Source organism: Dunckerocampus dactyliophorus, chromosome 3 (genome assembly GCF_027744805.1).
Source record: "Dunckerocampus dactyliophorus isolate RoL2022-P2 chromosome 3, RoL_Ddac_1.1, whole genome shotgun sequence".
NCBI lineage: Eukaryota > Metazoa > Chordata > Actinopteri > Syngnathiformes > Syngnathidae > Dunckerocampus > Dunckerocampus dactyliophorus.
The window spans coordinates 13,319,942-13,341,868 of record NC_072821.1 but is presented as its reverse complement, the minus strand read 5'-3'; the positions used below and the strand labels follow the sequence as shown (position 1 = coordinate 13,341,868).

Sequence of the window (21,927 nt, the reverse complement as noted above, 5' to 3'; positions counted from 1 at the left end):
CTGAGGGCAGATAAAGGACAGCAATAATACGTATGAAATACAAAAAAGGCACAAAAATATGTAAAATCAAAACTACTCCCTTTTAGAATATGATTTGATTCTGCATCTCATTGGAAATACAGTATATATTTACAACAGCTCAGGCCAAAGTGGAGCGAGCACATTGTTCCCCAAACTAAAGTCTTCTAGTCATTCAGGTCAAGGTGCCTCAAACTAGGACTTTGCTATCAGAGCAAAGAAAATAGATGACAAAATCTCCTCCTCACTGCCAGCTTCCATAGCTACACTTACTGTACCAGACACTTCCTTCATATACCAGTTCCAGCAAGGCAGTCATAATAATGTCTGAATGACTATGTTTAAACCTTGAAACCATGACCTTGAACATAATTTCCTTTTTTTTAATATTTGTTATAAAATAATTGCAGACGTCATTGCAGATTTCTTCATTGAGTAATACATTACTTCAAATCCGGTGAAGAATTTCCAGCATACAATGGAAACATTGGATATTGGAGTCTAAGGAATAAAAGTAAACTAGTGGATACTGTGGAGTATAACTGCATCCACCACCATGTTGTGTTTGTCTTTGTCATTGTGACTCATCAAATGTACAATGCAGTATAATGAGCAGGGTGGGGCATCGAGTCTCAAGCATCGATGGGAACCGGCACTAACATTCCGAATCTCTGGGGATCATTCCAATTTTTTTATAATTTAGATTCTTCGTTTTGATGCCCAGTCCGCCAACCGTAAGAAATAGTTGTGTGCACCAAGAAGCGGCTACAAGGTTTGGCTGAACTTCATTAAAAAAAAGAGCGGTCGGCTAAGTGTAACGTTTGTAACACAATGATATCATGCAAAGGAGGGTGCACGACCAACATGATTAAGCACTTCCAGATTCATGGTGTAGAAATAACACAGTGCCATGTCTTTGACGCACTACGTCAGACTTCCTCTAAGCAGTCAGAATCGTGTAATGTAACCAAGAGTTTCAGGATGCTGCGTGGAAGTTCGCTGTAAATAAAGGACGGGATGCAAGATGTAAGTTTATTCATGCACACAGTGGATCTCTTTTAGCAAAAGTCAAAGAGACCTTCTCAACCCACACAACACACTTCCGGTCTTCAAAATAAGAGCTCTTTGCACTACATTCTGTGTACTTGTGCTCACAAAATAAGGGTGTCATAAAAGATTGCTTACACCAACATTGAGACAGCAAAGCAAACTAGTGTTAACATGGTAGCTCAAGAATTGTTTTTTTCATTAACTTTTTAAAAGTAAACATCCTGTGTGAAAATGTGTACTCCTGTGAAAATAGATCTGTGAGAAATTCATTGTGAAGTCGATAAAAAAAGTTCATGTCATTAAAAAAATTCATGGGGATCCAAAAAGAACTCTGGTTAGCGTCCTCATTTAAACCGTGCAAGCATGCCTCTTAAAAGTATCGGTATCAATAATCGTTAGAACCGGAATCAAAACGAGGAATCTGAATCTGAATCTGAATCGTTCAAATTCAAACAATGCCCAACCCTAACAATGAGCTACCAGCAATGGTACGCATCACCCATATGGTATGACACACTTTGAACTCTGACTTAAGAAGTAGTAGAACCTTCTTTAGCACATACTGCAATTCAGGGCTTTTCTTCCTGTCACTCACACATGCCAGTGACCTGGAGAGATACAACTGTGACACAGAGGCCTGCTGGAAAAAGTGTGTCATAGATTTGCGTGTAAGCAAACCACAGCGGAGCAATTTTGATGCTAATTTTAAGATAATGGTGATCAATTTTGCAGGGTCATCAAATAAGTGTTGAAATATGATATTACAAAGATTAATATTCGCACCGAGAAAGACATTCTATAAATGCACACAGAAAGGGAAGTGCACAAATTGGTCACTTCCAGGAAACTGACATGAGGATTTGCGGATATCTGAACAATGCGCCTCACTGTTTTATTGTACTTCTGCTCTATTTCAATGTGTTAAACATATTAGTTGAGTCTTTTTTGCTGTTAATTTTGTCTTAAAAGGCATTGAGGTCTTATTTTAAGGGTTGTCTTATATCTGGTACTTGCTAGTATCCTCCATAGGAGTAGCATTCAAACCTAGAACTTAACAGAATTCACTTTGTATAGTACAATGCGATGAGGTCTTGCAAAAGTATGCTAAATCTTCAATCAGTCTTTAACCCTTGCCCTAAGACAAGGTAAAAGCATCCATTCCCCTGACTCCAGGTCAGTAAGTAAGCTTATATTTTAGGATGGCTGCTGCCAATTGTGTATGCACTTTAATAAGCAGGCTGTAGGTCAGGCAGATTTATTGGCCAGCGGTGGGGTGGAGGGACTGGACTCCCTTGGCCTCCGGTTTCCCTCGGTGCCATTACGCCAGAGTGAGATATAGTGGGATATTGATCCCAATGCCACTTCATTTTGCAATAACTATTACACGATATTCTCCCAGGCTGCACACAGGCACCTGATTTATGCTGCCTTGCTATTTACATTAACAGTAAGTGTTTTTCTATACCGGGTGTGGAGGGTCTTCCAGACACACAAATGGACAACATTCACATTCCATCCCATGCCTGTGAGAGTCTTTTTGCTTTTGAAGCCTTTCCACACAGACACGGGTGCTGAACATCCTGCCGTTTGCTACGCGGGCAATGAAAGGTACAGACATAAACATATTGCGGGATACATCCCAGCCTTCATTACAGATGCACAATTGTCCTTGAGGCAATGTTATTCTCTTGTATTAAATCTTATTTACAGTGCCTGTGTGATCACATGCACTCTTCAAAGTATGAGGAAAGATGTTAGAATGATTTCTTTTCCACTAACTTGTCGTTGTGGTGCACAGCTACAAATGAAGTCCATGCATGTATCTATGTATGTGAAAGGCACATTTGCTTCAAGTAGTGTTTTCGGATGCCCTTCAAAGACATTTAAATAAGCACACCCACCACTGTGTTGCACAATGCTACTGAGTGTTTAATTGAATGCTGCCAATTGGCAAAGCATCTCATTTGAAAGAAGCTGATGAGGTTAATTAGGATAAGCAGACCGGGTTTGGTGACCCGGCATGTGCTACAAGCAGCTGCACACTCCAAATGCTGGGTCTTTGCCAAAGTGCTTTCCCATGCAGTGCCAGGCTGGTGGTGAGTGTTTGTTTACATGCAGGCAAAGGCTGTGTCAATGGCAGCGTGGCAGCCATGAAAGAGGCGGAAGGGGGGGCGGGAGCTACACGCTGTATAGTGGCGACATTCCCACAGGCAATCCCCACAGGGGTCACTGTGCCCCAGATGCTGCCACTGTTACATGGCGCCACAAGACAAAACAAAAGGACTAATGACCCTTAATTGCTTCAGAGCTGTTTAGAATCAGATGAGTGTTGCCTAAGCTGCAGTATGTAAATCAAATCCCCCTCCTTGCCCTCTTCCCGGGCCTACTCCCTGAGCTCTCTCCCCTGGCACAATCATGTCTCTCTCTGATAAGGGGGCGGGCAGTCTAGCAGGCACGCTGCCAAGTGACAGGAACTGGCAAGCGTGGAAATGTGCGCACACTTGTTGCTACAATGGCAGCCTGTTGGGGCGACGTGTGACGAGCAGATGGGCATCGTAAAGCCTCCACGTGCTTCCATATTCAACATGGTAGGAGAAAGGAAGTGTGCCCTGCGCTATGTTTGCATGCCCCATCCATTAATAGGTCCATTCATATGCAGCACTTAGTTTGATTGTAGACAAATGCCCCACTTGGGAGGAAGGGATTGCTAGTGAATTAAAATTAGTGTGTGTGCGTATGGGGCTGTATATACATGTGAGGGCTTATTTGCATGATGTTTGCATACATTTAAAAGTGAGCCTGTTTGCAAATAAAATACTTGAATGTATTGCTCGCTGGGGGAGATTTGTGGTGGAATATTTTGAATTGAGAGGTCAGGGGCGTTTTAATATAATTTCATTGACAATTTTTTCCCTTGTTTAATGTTTTTAATGGAAACATATTCAAAGGATGCTTATAGTATGAACGTACTTGCTGGAAGCACCTACTGGGACCCTAATTTGTATATTAACGTGATTGTGGTGTAGAAATGGAACGCGCTAGGCTTGGGCTGGTATGAGATTTTGACGGTATGATAACCTTGGGCAAAAATATCACGGTTTCACGGTATTATAATTACAGCTCCAAAATGTGTTATTTTGAAATATCTTTATTTAAACAATATCAATGAACATGATGGAAGTGGAACGTATGTATGTATGTACTGTATGTATAAATGACAACAAATAACTGAATTATTTCTAAATAAATAATAAATAAAATGCAGTTCTTAGACCATAAACATTTTCTTAGTGTGTTTTGGAGTTTGACGATCATGTATTTGCTGAGTTTTGATCAATATGCCAAGTTTCCCTTCTGTTTCCTTGTCATGTGATTGTTGTTAGCAACTGTTGTTAAGTGGTTGCTTGTTGTTCAGTGGAGAGTAAATGGTTTATCCCACTTATCCTCGACTCCTGTCTCGTTCTGAGTCACACCTCCACATTTGGTGACCCTGGACCTGAGTAATATGTCCAACGATGACGATGAAAACAGCGCGGTTGTACCAGTGTAATGGCGACACGTGTGCCTTCATCGGGTTCTGTCACCTAGCGCGACTACGTATGCGTATAACAAGGACACCTGTTGGAACTGAGAGTAGATCTTCTAAATATGCATCCCTTTTCAAGGTATCTTTCAGGTGAGTAGAATGTTTTCACTAAATAATGCTACATTAGCATTTCTCTTCATTTACTATTATGATATATACGTTAACATAGCAAAAAAAGTACTTCTTAAATAGTGTTATGTTTTTGTTCGATAACTGCAAAGCCAGGTGAAATACACACTAAATCCACACGCAAGGGGATGCAAAACTCTACGAAGGCACACGTCTCGTCACACCGGCGCCGCTTGATGCTAACAAGGAAGCTAACGTAAGTGTTGTAGCCTGTGACGGTTAAGTTGTCCGACTTCTGGCAACATAGCTCATGGTTTCAGCACATCAACGCCCAGTTCCGACTGTGAGGAATAACATAGCACATGAGTATTTCCATGGAGTGGAAATACATCATATCACAGGACGGTATGACGGAAAAACTCAGTGGTTTTGAAACCGTCACTTTTTTACACCGTGGTATATCTTGAAACTGGTAACCTGGTAAGAGATTTTTCTAATATTTTGACACACGTAGAACTACAATATGTCTAATATTGCAGATGTAAACATACATATATAAAATACATATTTAATAATATTACTACCATGATAAACATGTCAAATGAATACCTATTAAAACTGTGCAGGCGGAACATTTTAAACAGTTCTTGTACTGGGTCTCAAATTGTGCAAGTGTACCTACTGCTGAGGCCAGTGAGTGGATGCAAATACCAAAAAGGCTAAAAGAAGTAAATGCAATGTTTGTGTTGAGCAATGCTAGATGTGGTGCTTGTAAGAGAGGGGTTGGTCAGAGGCGGCTGTGTGGAGTGTGTGACCCAGTGAGATGTGAGCGATGTGCCCCTGGGTGTCCCACAGCTCCCGCCACACCCATTAACATCAAGCCTTAATGCATTTCCTATACCTGCCTGCTTTTTCTGCAATATGGAGTCTCTGATGATTTAAAGACAGCAACAAACCTGTCCCATTTTCAGAGTAATATTATTGATAGACTGTCACTTCAAATTGTAGGTAACTGCTAATGGTTTTTTTATGGCAAACATGTCAGAACTGATGTATAATTTTTTTTTTCACCCCGCATACCACTTGCTTTTATTTGAGTGCAATGATTGCCTTGAGATCACCGTCACACTTTTATTAGAACAAAAATAGCTTCCAATACAATTGACCAACATTAACAAATTTGACCTTTCAAGAAAATGACTTTCAATGTGCCAAATGTCGTATTTCAAATTTAAATGATGAAGCCACATTGGACAGTAAATATGGCCACTTCTATATAATTAAAGCAACCATACGGTCCGTATATGTGGCTCCCCCTACTTTTAAGTGCACTACCTTAAAGCCACTGCTGGTACTTACATTGCAAGTTTACATTAAAATTATCGCTAATTCTTTTGTGTCTTTTGGCATATAATCTATCCATTCATTCATTTTCTATACCGCTTATCCTCACTAGGGTTGCGGGAGTATGCTGGAGCCTATCCCAGCTGACTTCGGGCAAGAGGCGGGGTACACCCTGCACTGGTCGCCAGCCAATCGCAGGGCACTTATAAACAAACAATCATTCACGCTCACATTCATACCTATGGACAATTTAGAGTCACCAATTAACCTAACATGCATGTTTTTGGAATGTGGGAGGAAACCGGAGAACCCGGAGAAAACTAATGCACACACGAGGAGAACATGCAAACTCCACACAGAAATGCCCAAGCGGATATTCGAACCCAGGTCTTCCGATCACCTGGCTGTGTGGCTAACACGCTAAACACTCGCCTACCGTGCATATAATGTAATATATTAAAAAAACATTGTCATTGGTAAAGGTTGTATAAACACCGCCCACAAGTCTGAACAGCACGACTAGCACTGATGCCAGAGCTAAACAAAACACAACGGGTGTCTACCAATATGATGGCGAAAGTGTAAGACGGGCCTCCCCTGGGAGGCGAGAGATACCTTCAGGGGAGGCGCAACAGCTCGAGCAATGTAAAGAAAAACATTTTTTTCAAAGCTAAGCTAAGCTACTTTCCGTTACATTTAAAGACAAAATGAACTGATTTTCAGTTCCGACACAGAGTGAGAAAAGACGTCAAGGGTAAGCACAAAACTCCACAAATTATGCTCCAGAAAATCAGTTTTTGGAGAGTAGGGGAGGCCAACAGTATTATATTCTCTGGAGGGAGACTTACTGTGCCACACTTTATAAACCCTGTTATAAACCTTTCAGGTCATATAGGGCTACCATGGCTGTAGTTTCCTTTTTTACAAACTAGTATACCATTCAAATTCCTTTCAAGTTGGGGGTTTGCAATTGACAACAGATAAAAAATGCTGTCGTTTTGACACATCATCATTGTTTTGGAGCCTGAGTTATTCGTAGATTTCAAAAGGAAAGTTCCACGTAAGCGCTGAAAACGGGCCGGAAATGCCCAAGTGAGTTGTTAGCATGAGTATGTCACAACCAATAACAACAATGGCAGAGTACAGCCGTGTTGTTGCGTTTGTATTGCTCAAGATAATGACTTCCGTGACACTATTTCAGTCACGTCATTTACATGCTGTGCATCAATTTCAAACATATACCATGACAAAGACGCTTGCAGATAAGACCCACGAGGAGAAGCAGTTGGTGCGCATTTGTGTCATGTTTCTTCACCACGTCACATAGCCGAATACTGGCCTGGCATGCCTTTTCAGTTGCTTACTGGTCAGCATGAACAGGCATCTTTTAACAAATGATACAGTCAGAAAAAAACTCACAAAATCACACCATTCTCATTGTGATTAGTTGTTGCTGCTTTTCACTCAAACGCTGACATGAGCATGTATCTTACTTGCTAAAAAGCTCAACTGTAACCTTTACTTCACCCCTCTGCTCCTCATCCACTTCGCTGTTTCCCCCCTGCGAACGTCAACGCCCTCTTGTCATGGATTAGCTTTTATACTTGCTTGAACAAAGACACTTGAGCATATGTTTACGTGTTATATGTTGTGTGAAGAGCCCGCATCTTAGAGGACCCCAATTTGCTAGTCATTAATCAGAGCACCTGCTCCGAGAGGACCTTGTGCTCTTCTGACAGACTTTTGCTTGGCCACTTGAGTCATCAGTGTCATTTGAATTACATGCAATGATTGTGCCAGAGACTAATTTGAGTATGCAAATGCTTTTCAGGGGAAAAAGGCACTGTGCATTACTTGGAGATTAAACAGCAATATGTAATTCAAGTGTTGGTCCAGCAAGCACGTATAAACACAGGACACATTTAAATAAAGTTGAATTTGGCTTATGGCGCTGACACGGTGCTGCTGCTTTGTGGGGGACAAAGCATGAAAGAGAACAATGCTAGTGGGAAAAAAGAGTAAACTAGTGTGACAGGACAAGGAAGACTAGGCCTTAGGAAGAAAGGACATACAAGAAAGAGGTAGCAGAGGAAACAAATGAATAAATTCATGGGGCTCAAAATGAAAGGGAAGATGGAGGGGAGTGGAGTAGAGAACGGGGGTCGGAGTCATCAGTTGAAGATTTTTTTTTTTTATTATTATTGTCCAGACACAGGAGATGCACACAAAAGCACCAGGAAGATTCAATTAAGTATCATATGCAGTGACCTTATTGCCATGGTGACGGAACAGTGGAAAATATTAATCAAGCCTGCACTCTCAACAGGGAGAAAGATGGTGGAAGTAAAGATAGAAGGAAAATGATGGGTTGGTAGGAGGGAGAGAGGGGATAATGGCACAGTGGTCGTTTGTGTTTGGGGATTATTTATTTATCGGCACTTTCCAAAGCTCACTGACCCGTTCCAGCCAATGCTGACAATAAAAAACCTTATTCCTGACAATGGAATTTTGACAGAAAAAAATAAATGTTGGTGCCAAGCTGGAATTAAACTTAGAAAAATCTACTCACAAGCCGTTTTGTGCAGTGCTGAACTTCTTGACTCACAAAGAATTGTTTTAACTCGACTTCAGGTTGGATTTCATGTCTTGATGCCTTCTTAGTGGGGGAAAAAAAAATCTAGTATCATCCTCACAATTGTTCGCCACATGAGAATGTTTTTAACCTTCAATGAGTTTCCTTCCTGAGCTGGGAGAAGAAAAAAACCTTCTAAAAAAACAATCGTTAGAGAGACAGACAGAAAATTATGACAATGGTTTACAATCATATTCCATTACCATGCTCCTCTCAGTCACATTTCCCTGCATGCGGCAGAGGGGGAAAGTTGAAGATAGTTGTGTTTGATGAAGCTGTAGAGTGTTTGCTCGCTGTCTGCAGGGACTGTCTTGAAAACAATCTATCTGAAACTCCCCCGCTGAGCAAAATGTTAAATAAACAAAAGGCGAGGATAAACAAAATCCCTCCATTTCAATGTCACAGAGAAGAAAGCGAACATTTCAATGTTGCAATGGTGAAAAGAAGGTGGCAGCCAAAACGCAACCAACGTTTAAACTTTGGACACATCGTGAAATGTTTTTGTTTATAATATTTATTTATAAATATATCAGCTCCAAAAATGATTTTCTTGCACTTTGTAATGCGTAAAGAGCATTAAAATGAGAAAAATAGTCTCTCTTATTCTGCCGCACGCTGCCTTTTGGAAAGGAAGACTTTTGGACCCATTGTTTTAAATGTTACGAACAATTTTTAACTGTGACTTTGGACTGCAAATGTCAGATTTGGGCCCCAAATAGGACAAAAATATCAACAAATCATTTTAATACTAATATTTACACAATTGCAACTCTTTGCCACCAGCTGTCAGAAGGTGGTCACAATGATAAGGTAGTAGTATACAGTATAAATGCAGGGAAACAACAGTGCAAAAACGACAAATGATTAAGTGCGCACAACAAGTATTTCTGACTTACTTGCAGATAAAGCTCAGATGTCAAATTCAGCTGCACGGGTTTGCATTATCTCTGACTCCATGCCCTGCTTACTAATCCTGAAGATGTCAAATGATGGTGGGCATGGCAGGCCGAGGTGTAACCAGAAAGGGCCTGAGCTGAGTGGCTGTTAAAAGTGCCTGATGTGACCATGACCACTTCCAGAAACAATTTAATTCCAGCGCTTCCGCCATCTCCAGCTGATCTACTCCTCCAAGGTCATTAACTGTGCCACAGAAGGTCACATGATTAATGAGTGACAGACCCTCTGGTGCAATAGCGTGTATGAATGTGGCCCATTAATTAGACAGGGGGGCCAGAGAGAATGAATGGCCAGGGACAGCTTGGCCCCCTCACAACCTCATCCTTCCCAGACCCCATTTTTCATTTTCATTGGGACAAACATGCAGGCGCTTATATTTGTCCCATAATGAAATGACATCCACAGAGTTTCACCAGTAAGTTATCGGCGAAGTGGCAAAATACACACGATTGATCAACAGAGAAAGGGAATATTGTTCAAAAAGTGATGCAGTGCAATTCCATGAAAAGTGACAGACTTTCCTTGGAAAGTAGAGTTTAAAAATTGTGTCTTAATTCCTCATTTCTACTGAGGATTAGCTGGACGTTTTTAATTATATAAACATCTCTATACCTTTCAATATCTATTAAAAATGCAAACTAATTAAAATTAATATGCAAACTTACTATTTAATATGTTTACAAAAACCACACATTTAAATTAAATTAAAACAAAACCACACAATAACATGGCATTTATTTATATTGTGTATAACTAACAAGCGTGTGTGATTGGTGTGCATAAAAATATGAATTGAATGTTTCATTTGGCAGTAGTTGAAATAATTCTAAAACATTTAATGAATAGCATGTATCTATTTTTTATTGTATTAGTTTATTCTTATGTAAAATACAAATAAATGACATAGTTTTATGCATAAAATATATTTTGAAACCACATGCTTTTCAGTGTATTTTTATATTTTCAGTTATGCATTTATTTCATTTATTTTGTTTTCGTTCTTGTTTTGGGTTTTTTTTGCATTTTTTCAGTGTCCCTGAATTATGCTGGTTGGAAAAAAGAGAACACATAAGGCCTGTTAGATGAGCTGTGTTGCTGGTCTGTTGGTTTGCTATTGGTCTTTCTGCAGAGCTATGGTAAGCTCACTGCATTACTGAGGACAATCTCTAGAGGAGGAAATGAAACATTTTGTTGCCACATAGCGACTTTATGAGAAGACAACACGTGCGGCCTGTCAGGATGTAAAGTATATAGAGCAGGACATTTAAATGACGCTGACCGACTGTCAATGTGCTCCTTTCAACTGGAAGAAACACAAGTGTCTAATACTGAAACAGCCTCTTTTCACAGTCTAATCAACATAATGCAATTCCAAAACGAGTCCTGACCATGTTGATGGGAAGACTCATAGCTCTCTGTTTTTATTTTCACAAATGTTATGGCTGCTAAGTATATTGGGCAATAATATCAGAATCCTGCATATCCAGCGTATGCATTTCAATTTTACCTTGAGGTCATAGGATTACTGATACCCTCAGTGGGTTCATTCATCAAAAAATACATGCACAGTATTGCACAGTATGTAATAACAACGGCAGTGAGTGATAAACTTCAGTGTGGTTTTCAGATGATGTCCTGTGTAATATCAGGCAACACAATGGCTATCTATGTACACAATCTGATCAGTTCACATGTTGTACCTGGGTCGCTTCTCTGCAAATGCAAGCGCACAGTCAGCAGTGAGTAAACGTGGCAAAAAAAACAAACAAAAAAAACCCCACATCTGTCCCAGAAACACAACAAGCAGTAGTGAGCCAAATGGTGAGCCAAATCAACAAAAACAAAAAAAAGAAATGTGTTTGTGAAATTATCCCAAAATGAATTCTGGGTCACAGAGATTTATTTGTAGTTATGAATATGGAGGAGTAATAATTTATGAGGCATGCTGACAATAAACATAAAATTGAAAGGTGCAGCTGATGCTATTTACCACTACTTTTTTTAAAATGAACAACCCAAATGATGATATTAAAAAAAATCTTTCATCCATCAAACACTGCGTGAACCCCTTGACCCTTCTGAATAAAGCATCTCTCTGGAGATTTGACACACATCTTGCAGCACAGATCTGAAGACAGACATGGATGTTGTTTGCCCTCTGATATATTTTTAATATTCAGATCATATCAAATATGTCCTCTTTCAATTATTGATCTATCTATCTACTCGCAACATAACACATGCTGAGCTCTGGAATGTGATTTCTTTGGCCCAGTCAGTCGGTCTTCTCATTCAACATGATAAGCAAGGGTCGTGCCACGTTCTGCATGTGATGCGCTTAGCCAAGAGAAGTATGGATGCATGCACCGTCAAACATCATCAGCTGGCTGAACATCAGCCAATCACACTGACAGAGGCTACATTGGCTGTATGTGCACTACAATTTACATGCACTCACAGACGTGCTCGCAGAAAAGATTATGGCGAATATTTTTGACCTAATTTTCGTAAATATTCGGTCGCCTCTTAAAATACATGCAAGCATGCACTCACTGGCTACAACAGTAGTGACACTGCGTCTCGTATCCAATTGATTGTTATTGTTATCGACTGATCATGTCTTGACGCAACCGAGCACTACTTGACTGCAACCAGCAGAGGTGCTGTTGTTTCAGTGTCAGTTAAAATTGTGGTCTAAGGAACACCGGCGTTGAAAAAAGATAGTTGTCATTGAAAGTCATTGATTAAGGAAAAAAAAAAAAGTTAATTTGCCCCTGGTCAATTGAGAAATTTCTGTCTGTCTGTATGTTTATTATTGTGGTTGCACTAATATAGTTTGTACGGGTGCAGAACCGCACTTAGTGCTTCAATACTTTTATATTTTCACCCTACAGCTACAATGATAATGGTTGAATTTATTTAGAATATGCTCACAAGTTACATCGGAATATATCACGTAGTACAATTCACAGTTATACATGTCAAAAGGAGTAGGAAGAAACAAAGCTTGTTTTATCCTACCCCTCATCAATTGCAATACATTTGTTCACTTCCTGAATTCCAAATGTACTTTTTGCCAGTTTTAGGTACAAAGGAAAATGATACGGGAGTACAACAGTGTGGTAAAATTAAGTGTCAAGCTTGTAGTCACTCTAGATAGATTATATAACAGTCGTGATAAATAATAACAAATACATATTACATGATGAAAAGTGATGAAAGGGTTAATAGTTGACAGAAACATAGTTGGATAATGACTGAGTACAGGCAATGTACTAGCAAAAAAAAAAAAAAAAATGACGACGCTCATTTTAGTGCATTGTTTGAGTTCCTTACTCAGTCCGTTCCATAATTTGATTCCACATACTGAAATGCTGTATAAGTGTTGTAAGTTTAATTTTTCCCTAAGGTCATATTTCTCCTCTCTGGTTGAGAAGAATTGTATAACATTATATTAATTAAGAATTGTATTAGAATTGTATAACTATATAAAAAAAAACTCCTGAGTGTGATGTACTGTGGGTCTACACCACAGCCAACTACAAAAATAAACAACCATCTCTGACAAGGCAGAACTTTAAGATACAGTACATTAAATTGTGTGAATGTACCAAATGAAGTAGCCACTGAGTGCATAATATGATCAAAAAATATATTTCCAAGTAAATGTTATTGCAGACCTGATGCCTCCAGATGCTAATTGAAGAAAAAAGGCATATGTATATAAACTTATATATACATATGTGCCAGGAATGTACAGCGTCTTAATGATATTTAATGGACCAAATGCAGTCTTTTGACCAACAGCATCTCCTGTGGTGACTCATTTCTTTGCATGATGCTCCCACCCTCCATCGCCGTCTTTAGGGGGCATGCTAGAGAAAAGGCGAGATGGAGGGAAGGAGCAAAGTAGAAGAGGGAAACCACGCTGGGTGAAAGGAAATCTTCCATGTGCACAATCCACTGTGGCTAGAGGACATTTCACGCTAATGGCGGCCAGGCCAATTGAAATGACTGCAACGCTGCATGATTTGAAGGTCAGGAGACAGCGGATTATATTCCAGTGATGGTGGAGGGGGATTGGCGGAGTAAAATGATGCCTCCCCACTCACCCTACCCCTCGCGTTCTCCTGAATTATTGCAGAAAAACCAAGATTGAATCAACATACCACTAAACGCCACCACCATTACTCTTCCAGATAGCACACTACGAAACACAGAGCAGGACCCGTACATCAAAATGAGAAATTCCACTCAGAGAAATTTGAAAATTGTGTTTGTTTAAACCACACAAAACAAACACAATGCTGTTTTTTTTTATGCACTGATTAAGATTTACCCTTTATTGTTGTATCATTTCTATTTTGTGCGCAAAATAATTGTGTATAAAGTCAGAATTGAATCATAGTTTGCACTAAATTATTGTTTTACTGGCTGATTGGGATTGTTCGGTTAGCTTTTTCACTTATTTGCTACGGGTGAGAGAGCACGCTGATAAAACAAACAATTAGATGTCTTCTTGTAGAACACAGGCGACAGCACAGATAAACAAGTGGGGCTGAAAAAGCACAATAATTTGTCAGGATTGCAGCTGGGGGTGCAAAAGTTACTCACACATAACAAAAGCGTGGGGTGATTATGCACATGACTGCAGTAATAAGCAGTAATAAGACATGGAACGACCATACGTATTTACTCCAGACATTGTGCAAGAGCGCCTAACATGATTACATTGTACTGTATGTCCATGCAATGAATGTTGCAGATTTAAGAGAATGTAACCCAGAGCCCAGCATGTACACCAAATTGGAAACAGCAATGACAAAGGCAGTAATGAGGACGTCAAGAAGAGTTTTGTGAAGTCAGTGACATTAATGTAATTAAACTAATCCCTTGGATGCACCATAGTCAGTTTGCATGCTTGAGGAACTTCTCCATGATGAACATTGGTTCACCGTTCCCTGCAGTTACAGCCTGTGTCGGAACTTCTGAGCATATTCCGATTTTTAATATGATCACATCCACTAACTAATGTACCTGCTTTAGTCACACTCAGTCCTTCAGTGCCGTAGTGCGGGTATGCATGGATGCAGCTCGCAGCTGAGGTCATGTTGCAAATTAGTGAAGAGTGAATCACTTGCACCCCTGCTGGTGGCACCCCTGACAACTATTACGCCCTTCTCTATTACTAATAAAACAAACCAAATTCAGAAGAAAGCTACCATGCAGGAGGTGTTTGTGAATTAGTAGTACAAATAAAAAAAATAATTCTTTATTGATTTGTGAGATTTTTACAGAGTTTTTGTATGTAAATATAAAAAGATTGTGAAAAATACACAAATATTCGTATAACATTTCAGGATGTTTTGCAATTACCATAAATGCTCTTAACTTGACATATTTTTCGATGATAACTAAACGCACTTCCAAACAAAACAACAGCATGTCTGATTAGTATTTCACAAAATGATAATTCTGTCCAAGCATTAAAAAACTACAATTGTTAAAATTATCTGAGGACAGATGATCGTTGTCTCGTGAACAAGTCCAAGAGTGGATTGCTTCCTCTGAGTCGACAGGCGATAACAGGCAGCAAAGTCAATCCAGCGCATGTTTGAATGGCCGACCATGTTAAGCTCTTAAAGCAGCCATTAATCCAAGATTTCAGGAGCAGAGCTAAGTCTGGCAAATTATCATGGCCGAGACCAGACCTTAGTCCAAGTTGAACCACTATGACCAGCAGCACTCAAAGTCTCATGCGGTCATTAAACTAGAGCAGGGCCACAAGGGAGGGGTGTGTAAGTCACTGGTTGTGTCATGATTCAACTACTAACTGGTTAGCAGTTGTCTGCTGAAATGCTTTAAAGAAAATTTCAGTGAAAGAAACATCAAAATTAGATCAAATTAGTCCCGCTGTTTAAAAGAAAGGAATAAACGAATCAATCTTTACATTACTTTCTCCTCTGCATCAATTGGATTTCCTAATAAAATTGGTCGAAGATGACCACAATGCTGCCCCACAAGTCATCTGGGAGTTTGTTATTGGTGAAAAGCACATTGATGACCAAAATGTCATATATGTGTCACACTTTAAAACGTTTTTTGTTGTTGTTATAGGTTCAGTGTACAGAATATTCACCATTCACCGATGACGCACACCAAACATTCACTGTATCATGTGGCATTATCCTACGAGAGGTAAGAGCTGTGGCTTGCACACAACAGAAAATGCAAATAATAGAATCAAACAATGACTGGTATGCTATAAAATCGCTGACCCATAAAAAATATTCATCATTCTGCCAGCATCCTGTGATCATGATGGTTAACGCTCTGACAAATTAAGTATCCAGTCTGCAGTGTGTGAAGCATTTTAGGTCTTCGTGACCTCTCTAGCTAGTCTCATCCTCAGAGCTAGCCCCAGCCTTCCAGACGAGCACAGGCCAGAGCAGACTGATGCACCTCTTGACGAAAGCAGCACACACAGGCCAGACATCTAACAATTCAGACAGACAAACATATCAAGAGCCGTCAGCTCCTATAACCATGCATCTGCATGACAGCCATCAGCCAATACATACATATGGCAGTACACAGCGAGAAAACGAGTCAAATGAATCTATGCATGTGCAATCCAAGGAAGCAGTCATGGGCTTGGGTCAAGGTTTAGGGGAAGAGCTGGGGCTTTGCTAGCTGCTGGATGGAGGATATTAGTAGCAGCAGTTGGACTGATAAATCCGCCTGCACAGCAAATAGGACATGACCTGTCGTAGGACATATGAAAACTATCACAGAAGCTACGGAGAAAAGAGAGGAAATTAAATGAAGAAGAGGATAAAGAAGGGGAGCAAGCCTGCTTTCCTGTCTTCCCCCTCATCATCCTCACACACACCTGGGATCACACACACTCCTCAGTATACACTTTTTGTGCACCTACTTGTCATGCACGCAAACAGATGAAACACTGCATGGCTAACACACATGTCAAACTAGTCTTTTCAATGATAACCTATTCCTTCCTGTGAGGGATTCATGACTAGATTGTTTCTGATCTAGATCATTCAAAGACAAGACTCTAAAAATGTGCATGGTGCTTTGCTTTAGAGTCACAATGTGACAGCTGCAGTAAAGTAAAGAGTTACTCTCTCATCAGAGGAAAAGATCTTTGACTTGTCAGACACCTGCCATGTTAGCTACGTGATGGACAATTAACACTTGTCAACTTCCTATAATTACAAAACAAAATCAATATTTATTAACGCTGTAAGAGTTTTTGCGCATGATGTTGGAGAGGTTTATGTATGTGTGTGTGTGTGCGTGTGTGTGACAGTGAATGTGAGGAAGTGAGTGAGTTAGTCCAAATGGATTTCAGGCCGGGAATAAATCACTGTCGCCACAGAAACAGGCCGACAGTTGTGATGGATGGCTGAAATTTTTGTGTTGATGTCTTTAGTATTGCTGACAATTTGGTAGTAGCGGCTTTTTCGCCTTTGCTGCGCTCATGTGCAGAGCCACACATTTAAATACTGGATGTGAACAAAAATGAGCCGTCATGCTCTTTTTTTTTTTTTTCTTATGTACAGCATAGATTAACATATACACGATATAACTATAGTTGTGCTTCTAGTGCAGCGGTGAAGTAAAAACAGGATGAAAACAATGGACACCATCTTGGGTGTGTATGTGTGTGTGTGCGCGCCACCGTCACATGTAGGCAGTGACCTCTCTCATTGGGTAGCGTCACCGCATGACACACTGACTGTTTTGTGTGTTCAACAAATACACAATCTGTGAATGGCGGCTATTCTTTTAAGAAATGCATATTTTTTAACACAATACCCAAGTCAAACTGTACTCTGCACCTGACTATGCACACTCATTTATGCACAGTACATTCATTAGAACACCCACCTGCACTTAGCAGAACATACAATCTGTGTACCTTTCCATCAAACTTTACACCCAACACACTTAGAGTGCTGGGGTTGCACTACATACACAAAATGTTTTTTTTCACTTTGCATGAAGTTATGCACACACCGGTACATCAGACACACACGCACATGGAACTTCAGAGTTGGGCCACAAAGTTAACACCGCCACACCAGCACCCCCTCCCCACTGCACATAGGTCCAGTGTTTCCATCTGCACTCAGCTGGCAGCCTCGAGTCAGAGCACACTTGCCACAAACTTAAAGAATCAATACTGTCTCCAGAAGAAAACACAACCTCAGCCGCAGCTCCAAAGTAGACTGACTTCCACACAGCACACATTACAAAAAGGTTTTACTGACCTTACTGTCTCTTTTTCCCCCTCTATGCCGTTACAGTCCCCTCTCTCTTTTTTTCCTCTCCTCCTGGTCCTCTACACCTCTAGCCTCAGTAAGTCACACAGGAGCTGCCTCGTGCTCCTGCTCAAGCCCCACGCATCTGTATTAGTCTGATTTCACACTCTGCAGCCGAACCTGCTGTCCTGAAGGGGGACCATGAACGTGCTGCTTATTTAGAAGCCGGCGCGCAATACCTGGGCTTGTAGGCAGCTGTTTAAAGCACAAGGCAACATCCAGGGTGCATAATACCCCCTCTTCCTAACACACACACACACACACAATCTGTCTCTCTCTCTCTCTTCCTCTCTCTCTCTCTCGCTCCAACACACGTGCACACACTCACTAGCCGGCTGCTTGCATGCCTGGTTCACAAGACAGGACACACACACACACACACAAACTGAAATGGACACACAAGCAGCAGTCTATCAGAGGTGTCTCTACCTGAGCTGGGACAGCGGGCAGTGTGAGAACACACACACACAGCAAAACTGAGATGGGCTGGCCGCTCCGTCCCGTCTCCTTCTCTTTCTCTAAGTGTTTAGAAGACAATTTCAACAAGGGATTGCTCCCAATCTACTAGGGTGATCCACATGGATGAGTTATAATATGCTTGCCACTCTCTCCCTCTCCTGCCCCTCCATCTTCTTCTACTCCCTCTCTCTTCTTCTCTTTCTCACTCTTTGGCGCTAAGGCTCGTTGTTTGAGTCGTCACCGGACTCCCTCCACTCCCCATCCATGATTCAATATTTCACTTTCCCTGGGTGTGCAAGCGATGGGGCCAAAGACTGACTCCACCTGAATGCGTATTAGTGAGATACATTATTTATCACAAAGCTGCATTCATTTTTTTCTCATGCCAGTAAGGGGAGGGAGTTGGTGGGGTGGGGGTGTCGGAGGGCAGTGACAGTAGTGGTGGCTGCATCAGCAACGAAGGGGTGTATTAGTGATATGTCAGCTTGTGGGTGGAGGGAGTAGGGATCAGAATTTGGCATAGTGGGGTTCTGAGGGGAGGTGGGGAAAACACATAGCGTATGATTTTAATGTATTTATTTATTCAGAGACTGGGATTGCCTTATCATCCAGGGTGATACTTGAGGGCATCACCGCTGGCTTCTCAAAGCCAGCCCAAATCACAGCACCGTTCGTTTTTTTTCATCACAATGACTTCAATTTATTACACTTCGTGTGTGTGTGGGCGTGGGTGTGTGTGTGTGTGTGTATGTGTGTGTGTACATTACTGAAGGACAGAGACAAGAAAAAAGAAAAATAAGAATAGATAGAATAAGAAGAATAACAAACTGCTGCAGTACTGTAACAAAGAGAGTGCATTAAAAGTGCAATATTTTCCAGACAAGCTCACTGGGCAAAACATCATTATCCAAATGAGGCATTAAATGATGAATATTGTTTAAAACATTGCTGCATCCAGAATGATCAAAAAATAAAATAAAAAAAGACTCATCTTGAACTCTATCCACCGGTTATAAAAACAGTTATTATTGTAATCATTTCACAGAAGTTAATTGAGCCATTCTGCTACATCTTAATCATTTTTTATCACGAGATTCATTATTCACCACCATTCGGGACATTATCTGCTTCAATTAAAAAGTTAGAATCCAGACTTTTAGTTCTTTTTTTTATTGTACCAGGTTAATTTGTATCATAAAATATTATAACATTCCTTGCATTTAATTATTAATATGGCAGCTAATTCGAGTACAGTGTTGTATAATGAAAATAAAGAAACATGTGCAGTGGAACATAAGATATTCAATGTTAACCCCTCAGTGTTGTCAATTCATCTATCATTGTACTAAAAAAAACCCCCAAAAAACCAAATTGGCCATTTAGTACTTTTCAGTATTCATTCCTAAATGTAACTTTTCTAGACAACTCAAAGTTCAGATTTTTTGAAATACGGTAATAAAAATATTTACAAATTCTTTATTTCTTTTAGGCCCTGTCCACAGAGGAATGTTCCTGAGATTTTTTTTTTTTTTTTGGCAGGTTGAAAAAATTTTGCTTCCACACTGTCCAAGTTTAGTAAATACTGTAGCTGCATCCAGACGGGAACGGATCGCTGAGCAAAAACAATGTAATACACAAGGCACACCTACGTGTGGCGCCGTCAAGAGACATGCAGACGGAACCACGTGACGCCAAACTATAGAAGAAGAAAGGACGCATGCGCATGAGTTTGTTGTTGTCCGTTTTCCAAGGCTTGTCTAGACTTACGACAAAGTGGATTTACATGTGCGTCATTTTGGGAGTATAAGACAAGAAAATACACTGAGAATGTCGTCTGCGGTGAGTCATGACACTGGAAATATTCAGATATTATGTTGCCTTGTTGTCAAAGCTCACTTCTGGTCACCTGACGGCAATGGGTCGCTGACATCATCGTTTTAAAACCGCAGCGGATTGCTCGTCCATACGGAAACAACGAGCCGGTGTTTTCAGATTTTCCCACCCTGGAAGCCATTTAAAAAAAGAAACATTTCAGGGCACCCAGAACGCCGTTTCCATGTGGATGAGAGGCTGAAACAATAAAGTGCTTTGCCATTTTGACCTGAAAATGTTTCAGCTGTGTGGATAGCCCCTTAGGTGCAAATAAGAGTAAACAGGCTGCAGTAGGCAAGGGGCCAGCCAGCCCGCTAGGGGTTATCACTAGTATTTGTAGATCCCCAAAATTCTGCAGAAAGAAAATTAAAACATCTGTTAACACAAAAAAACATATGATGACCTCAAAACCAGGTGTGCTGTTTTGGAGGACATCATTTAAAAAGTTGGGATCTCTGTTAAATGTATACTAAGCTACATGTTGATGGGCACAGAAAAATGTATTTACTGAAAATATTAGATTTCGCCACAGCCAGTCAGAGCATTTTTTTTTTTTGTCTTATGGCTTTTCTACTCAGGAATCACCACAGTCAGGCAATGTTTGTACACCGGGTGCACTTTCTGACACAACCCTGCCATTTTTTACAGTATCTGTGCTTGCGGCCGGCACTGGACATCTCCAATTGCTGGGTGTTCCCTGGCCGGGAATCAAACCCGCAACATCTACACAAAAGACAGCTGTGTGTACTTTTTTACGCCACCACTGATTTTGAGTCAGTGCGTATCATTTTTATAATATATATCATCTTATAAAAGTCTAGTAACCCACAAAAATAGTTCATTATGCTAGTTAATAAAAAAAAGAATATTTATACTATGAACACACTACTTCAAACTCCACACACAACTTCAAATGCAAGCGCAAGCTATGATTTGCTATGTGATGGTCCACCATGCAGATTTTTCCAAACACAAGTCTCCATCAGTGTGTCGATCCCAATGTTTGAGAGCAAATTGGTCCTCAGCCACAGGCCACCCATCCAGTCTACCTGCAAAAGGAAATGATGTGGCCCAGGGCCCAGCCAGCCTATTCTATCACCACCATTAGAGCTTAAGCAGAACTGGAAAATGACTCTGTTGGCATTAACAGTTCATCGCCATCATTTTAATACTATCGTAATGGTGCGAATGTTATTTTTAAAAGCCTTAAAATCTTAAATTGAGTGTAGGTGCATGCATGGAGGGGAGAGTGATATCTTATGAGAAAGGGACACACACATACAGAACCAGCAGTCTTTTAACTGTGCAGGTTACAGACAGTGGAGCTATAAAAATTGTGGAAAAAGGGCAAAAAGGCTAATATGTTAACTCAACCAAGCACCCATGAGTGATTGGAAACCAAACCTTCACCTGGTCCCTCCATGATGAGAGACATCCAAAACCCCTGACAAAGTTGTGTCCATTCCTTTCTTGACACCATCAAAAGTCGTGAAACATAACTGTAGTTACAATCCTCTTTTCCTTTTTGTTTCTTTTTTTGTGACTTCAGATATTCTGGAACGACATTATTATGTTTTATTAATATCTCTGAATTA

At 40.5% G+C, this 21,927-nt stretch overlaps 1 protein-coding gene across 4 annotated transcripts in view; it reads right to left on the bottom strand.

The window, feature by feature from the left end:
* Nucleotides 1-21,927, bottom strand: part of zfhx3b (zinc finger homeobox 3b) — a 339,235-nt gene that overhangs the window by 230,680 nt on the left and 86,628 nt on the right. Inside the window, exon 1 of one of the 4 annotated variants that reach the window (XM_054771464.1) lies at nucleotides 18,431-18,585. The exons of 2 other annotated variants lie outside the window; for them this stretch is intronic. The gene's annotated coding sequence lies outside the window, so the exon portion shown is untranslated. Of the gene's footprint in view, nucleotides 1-17,950; nucleotides 18,187-18,430; nucleotides 18,586-21,927 lie in introns of those variants that run through there. One more of the 4 variants, XM_054771461.1, reaches the window with a different exon arrangement.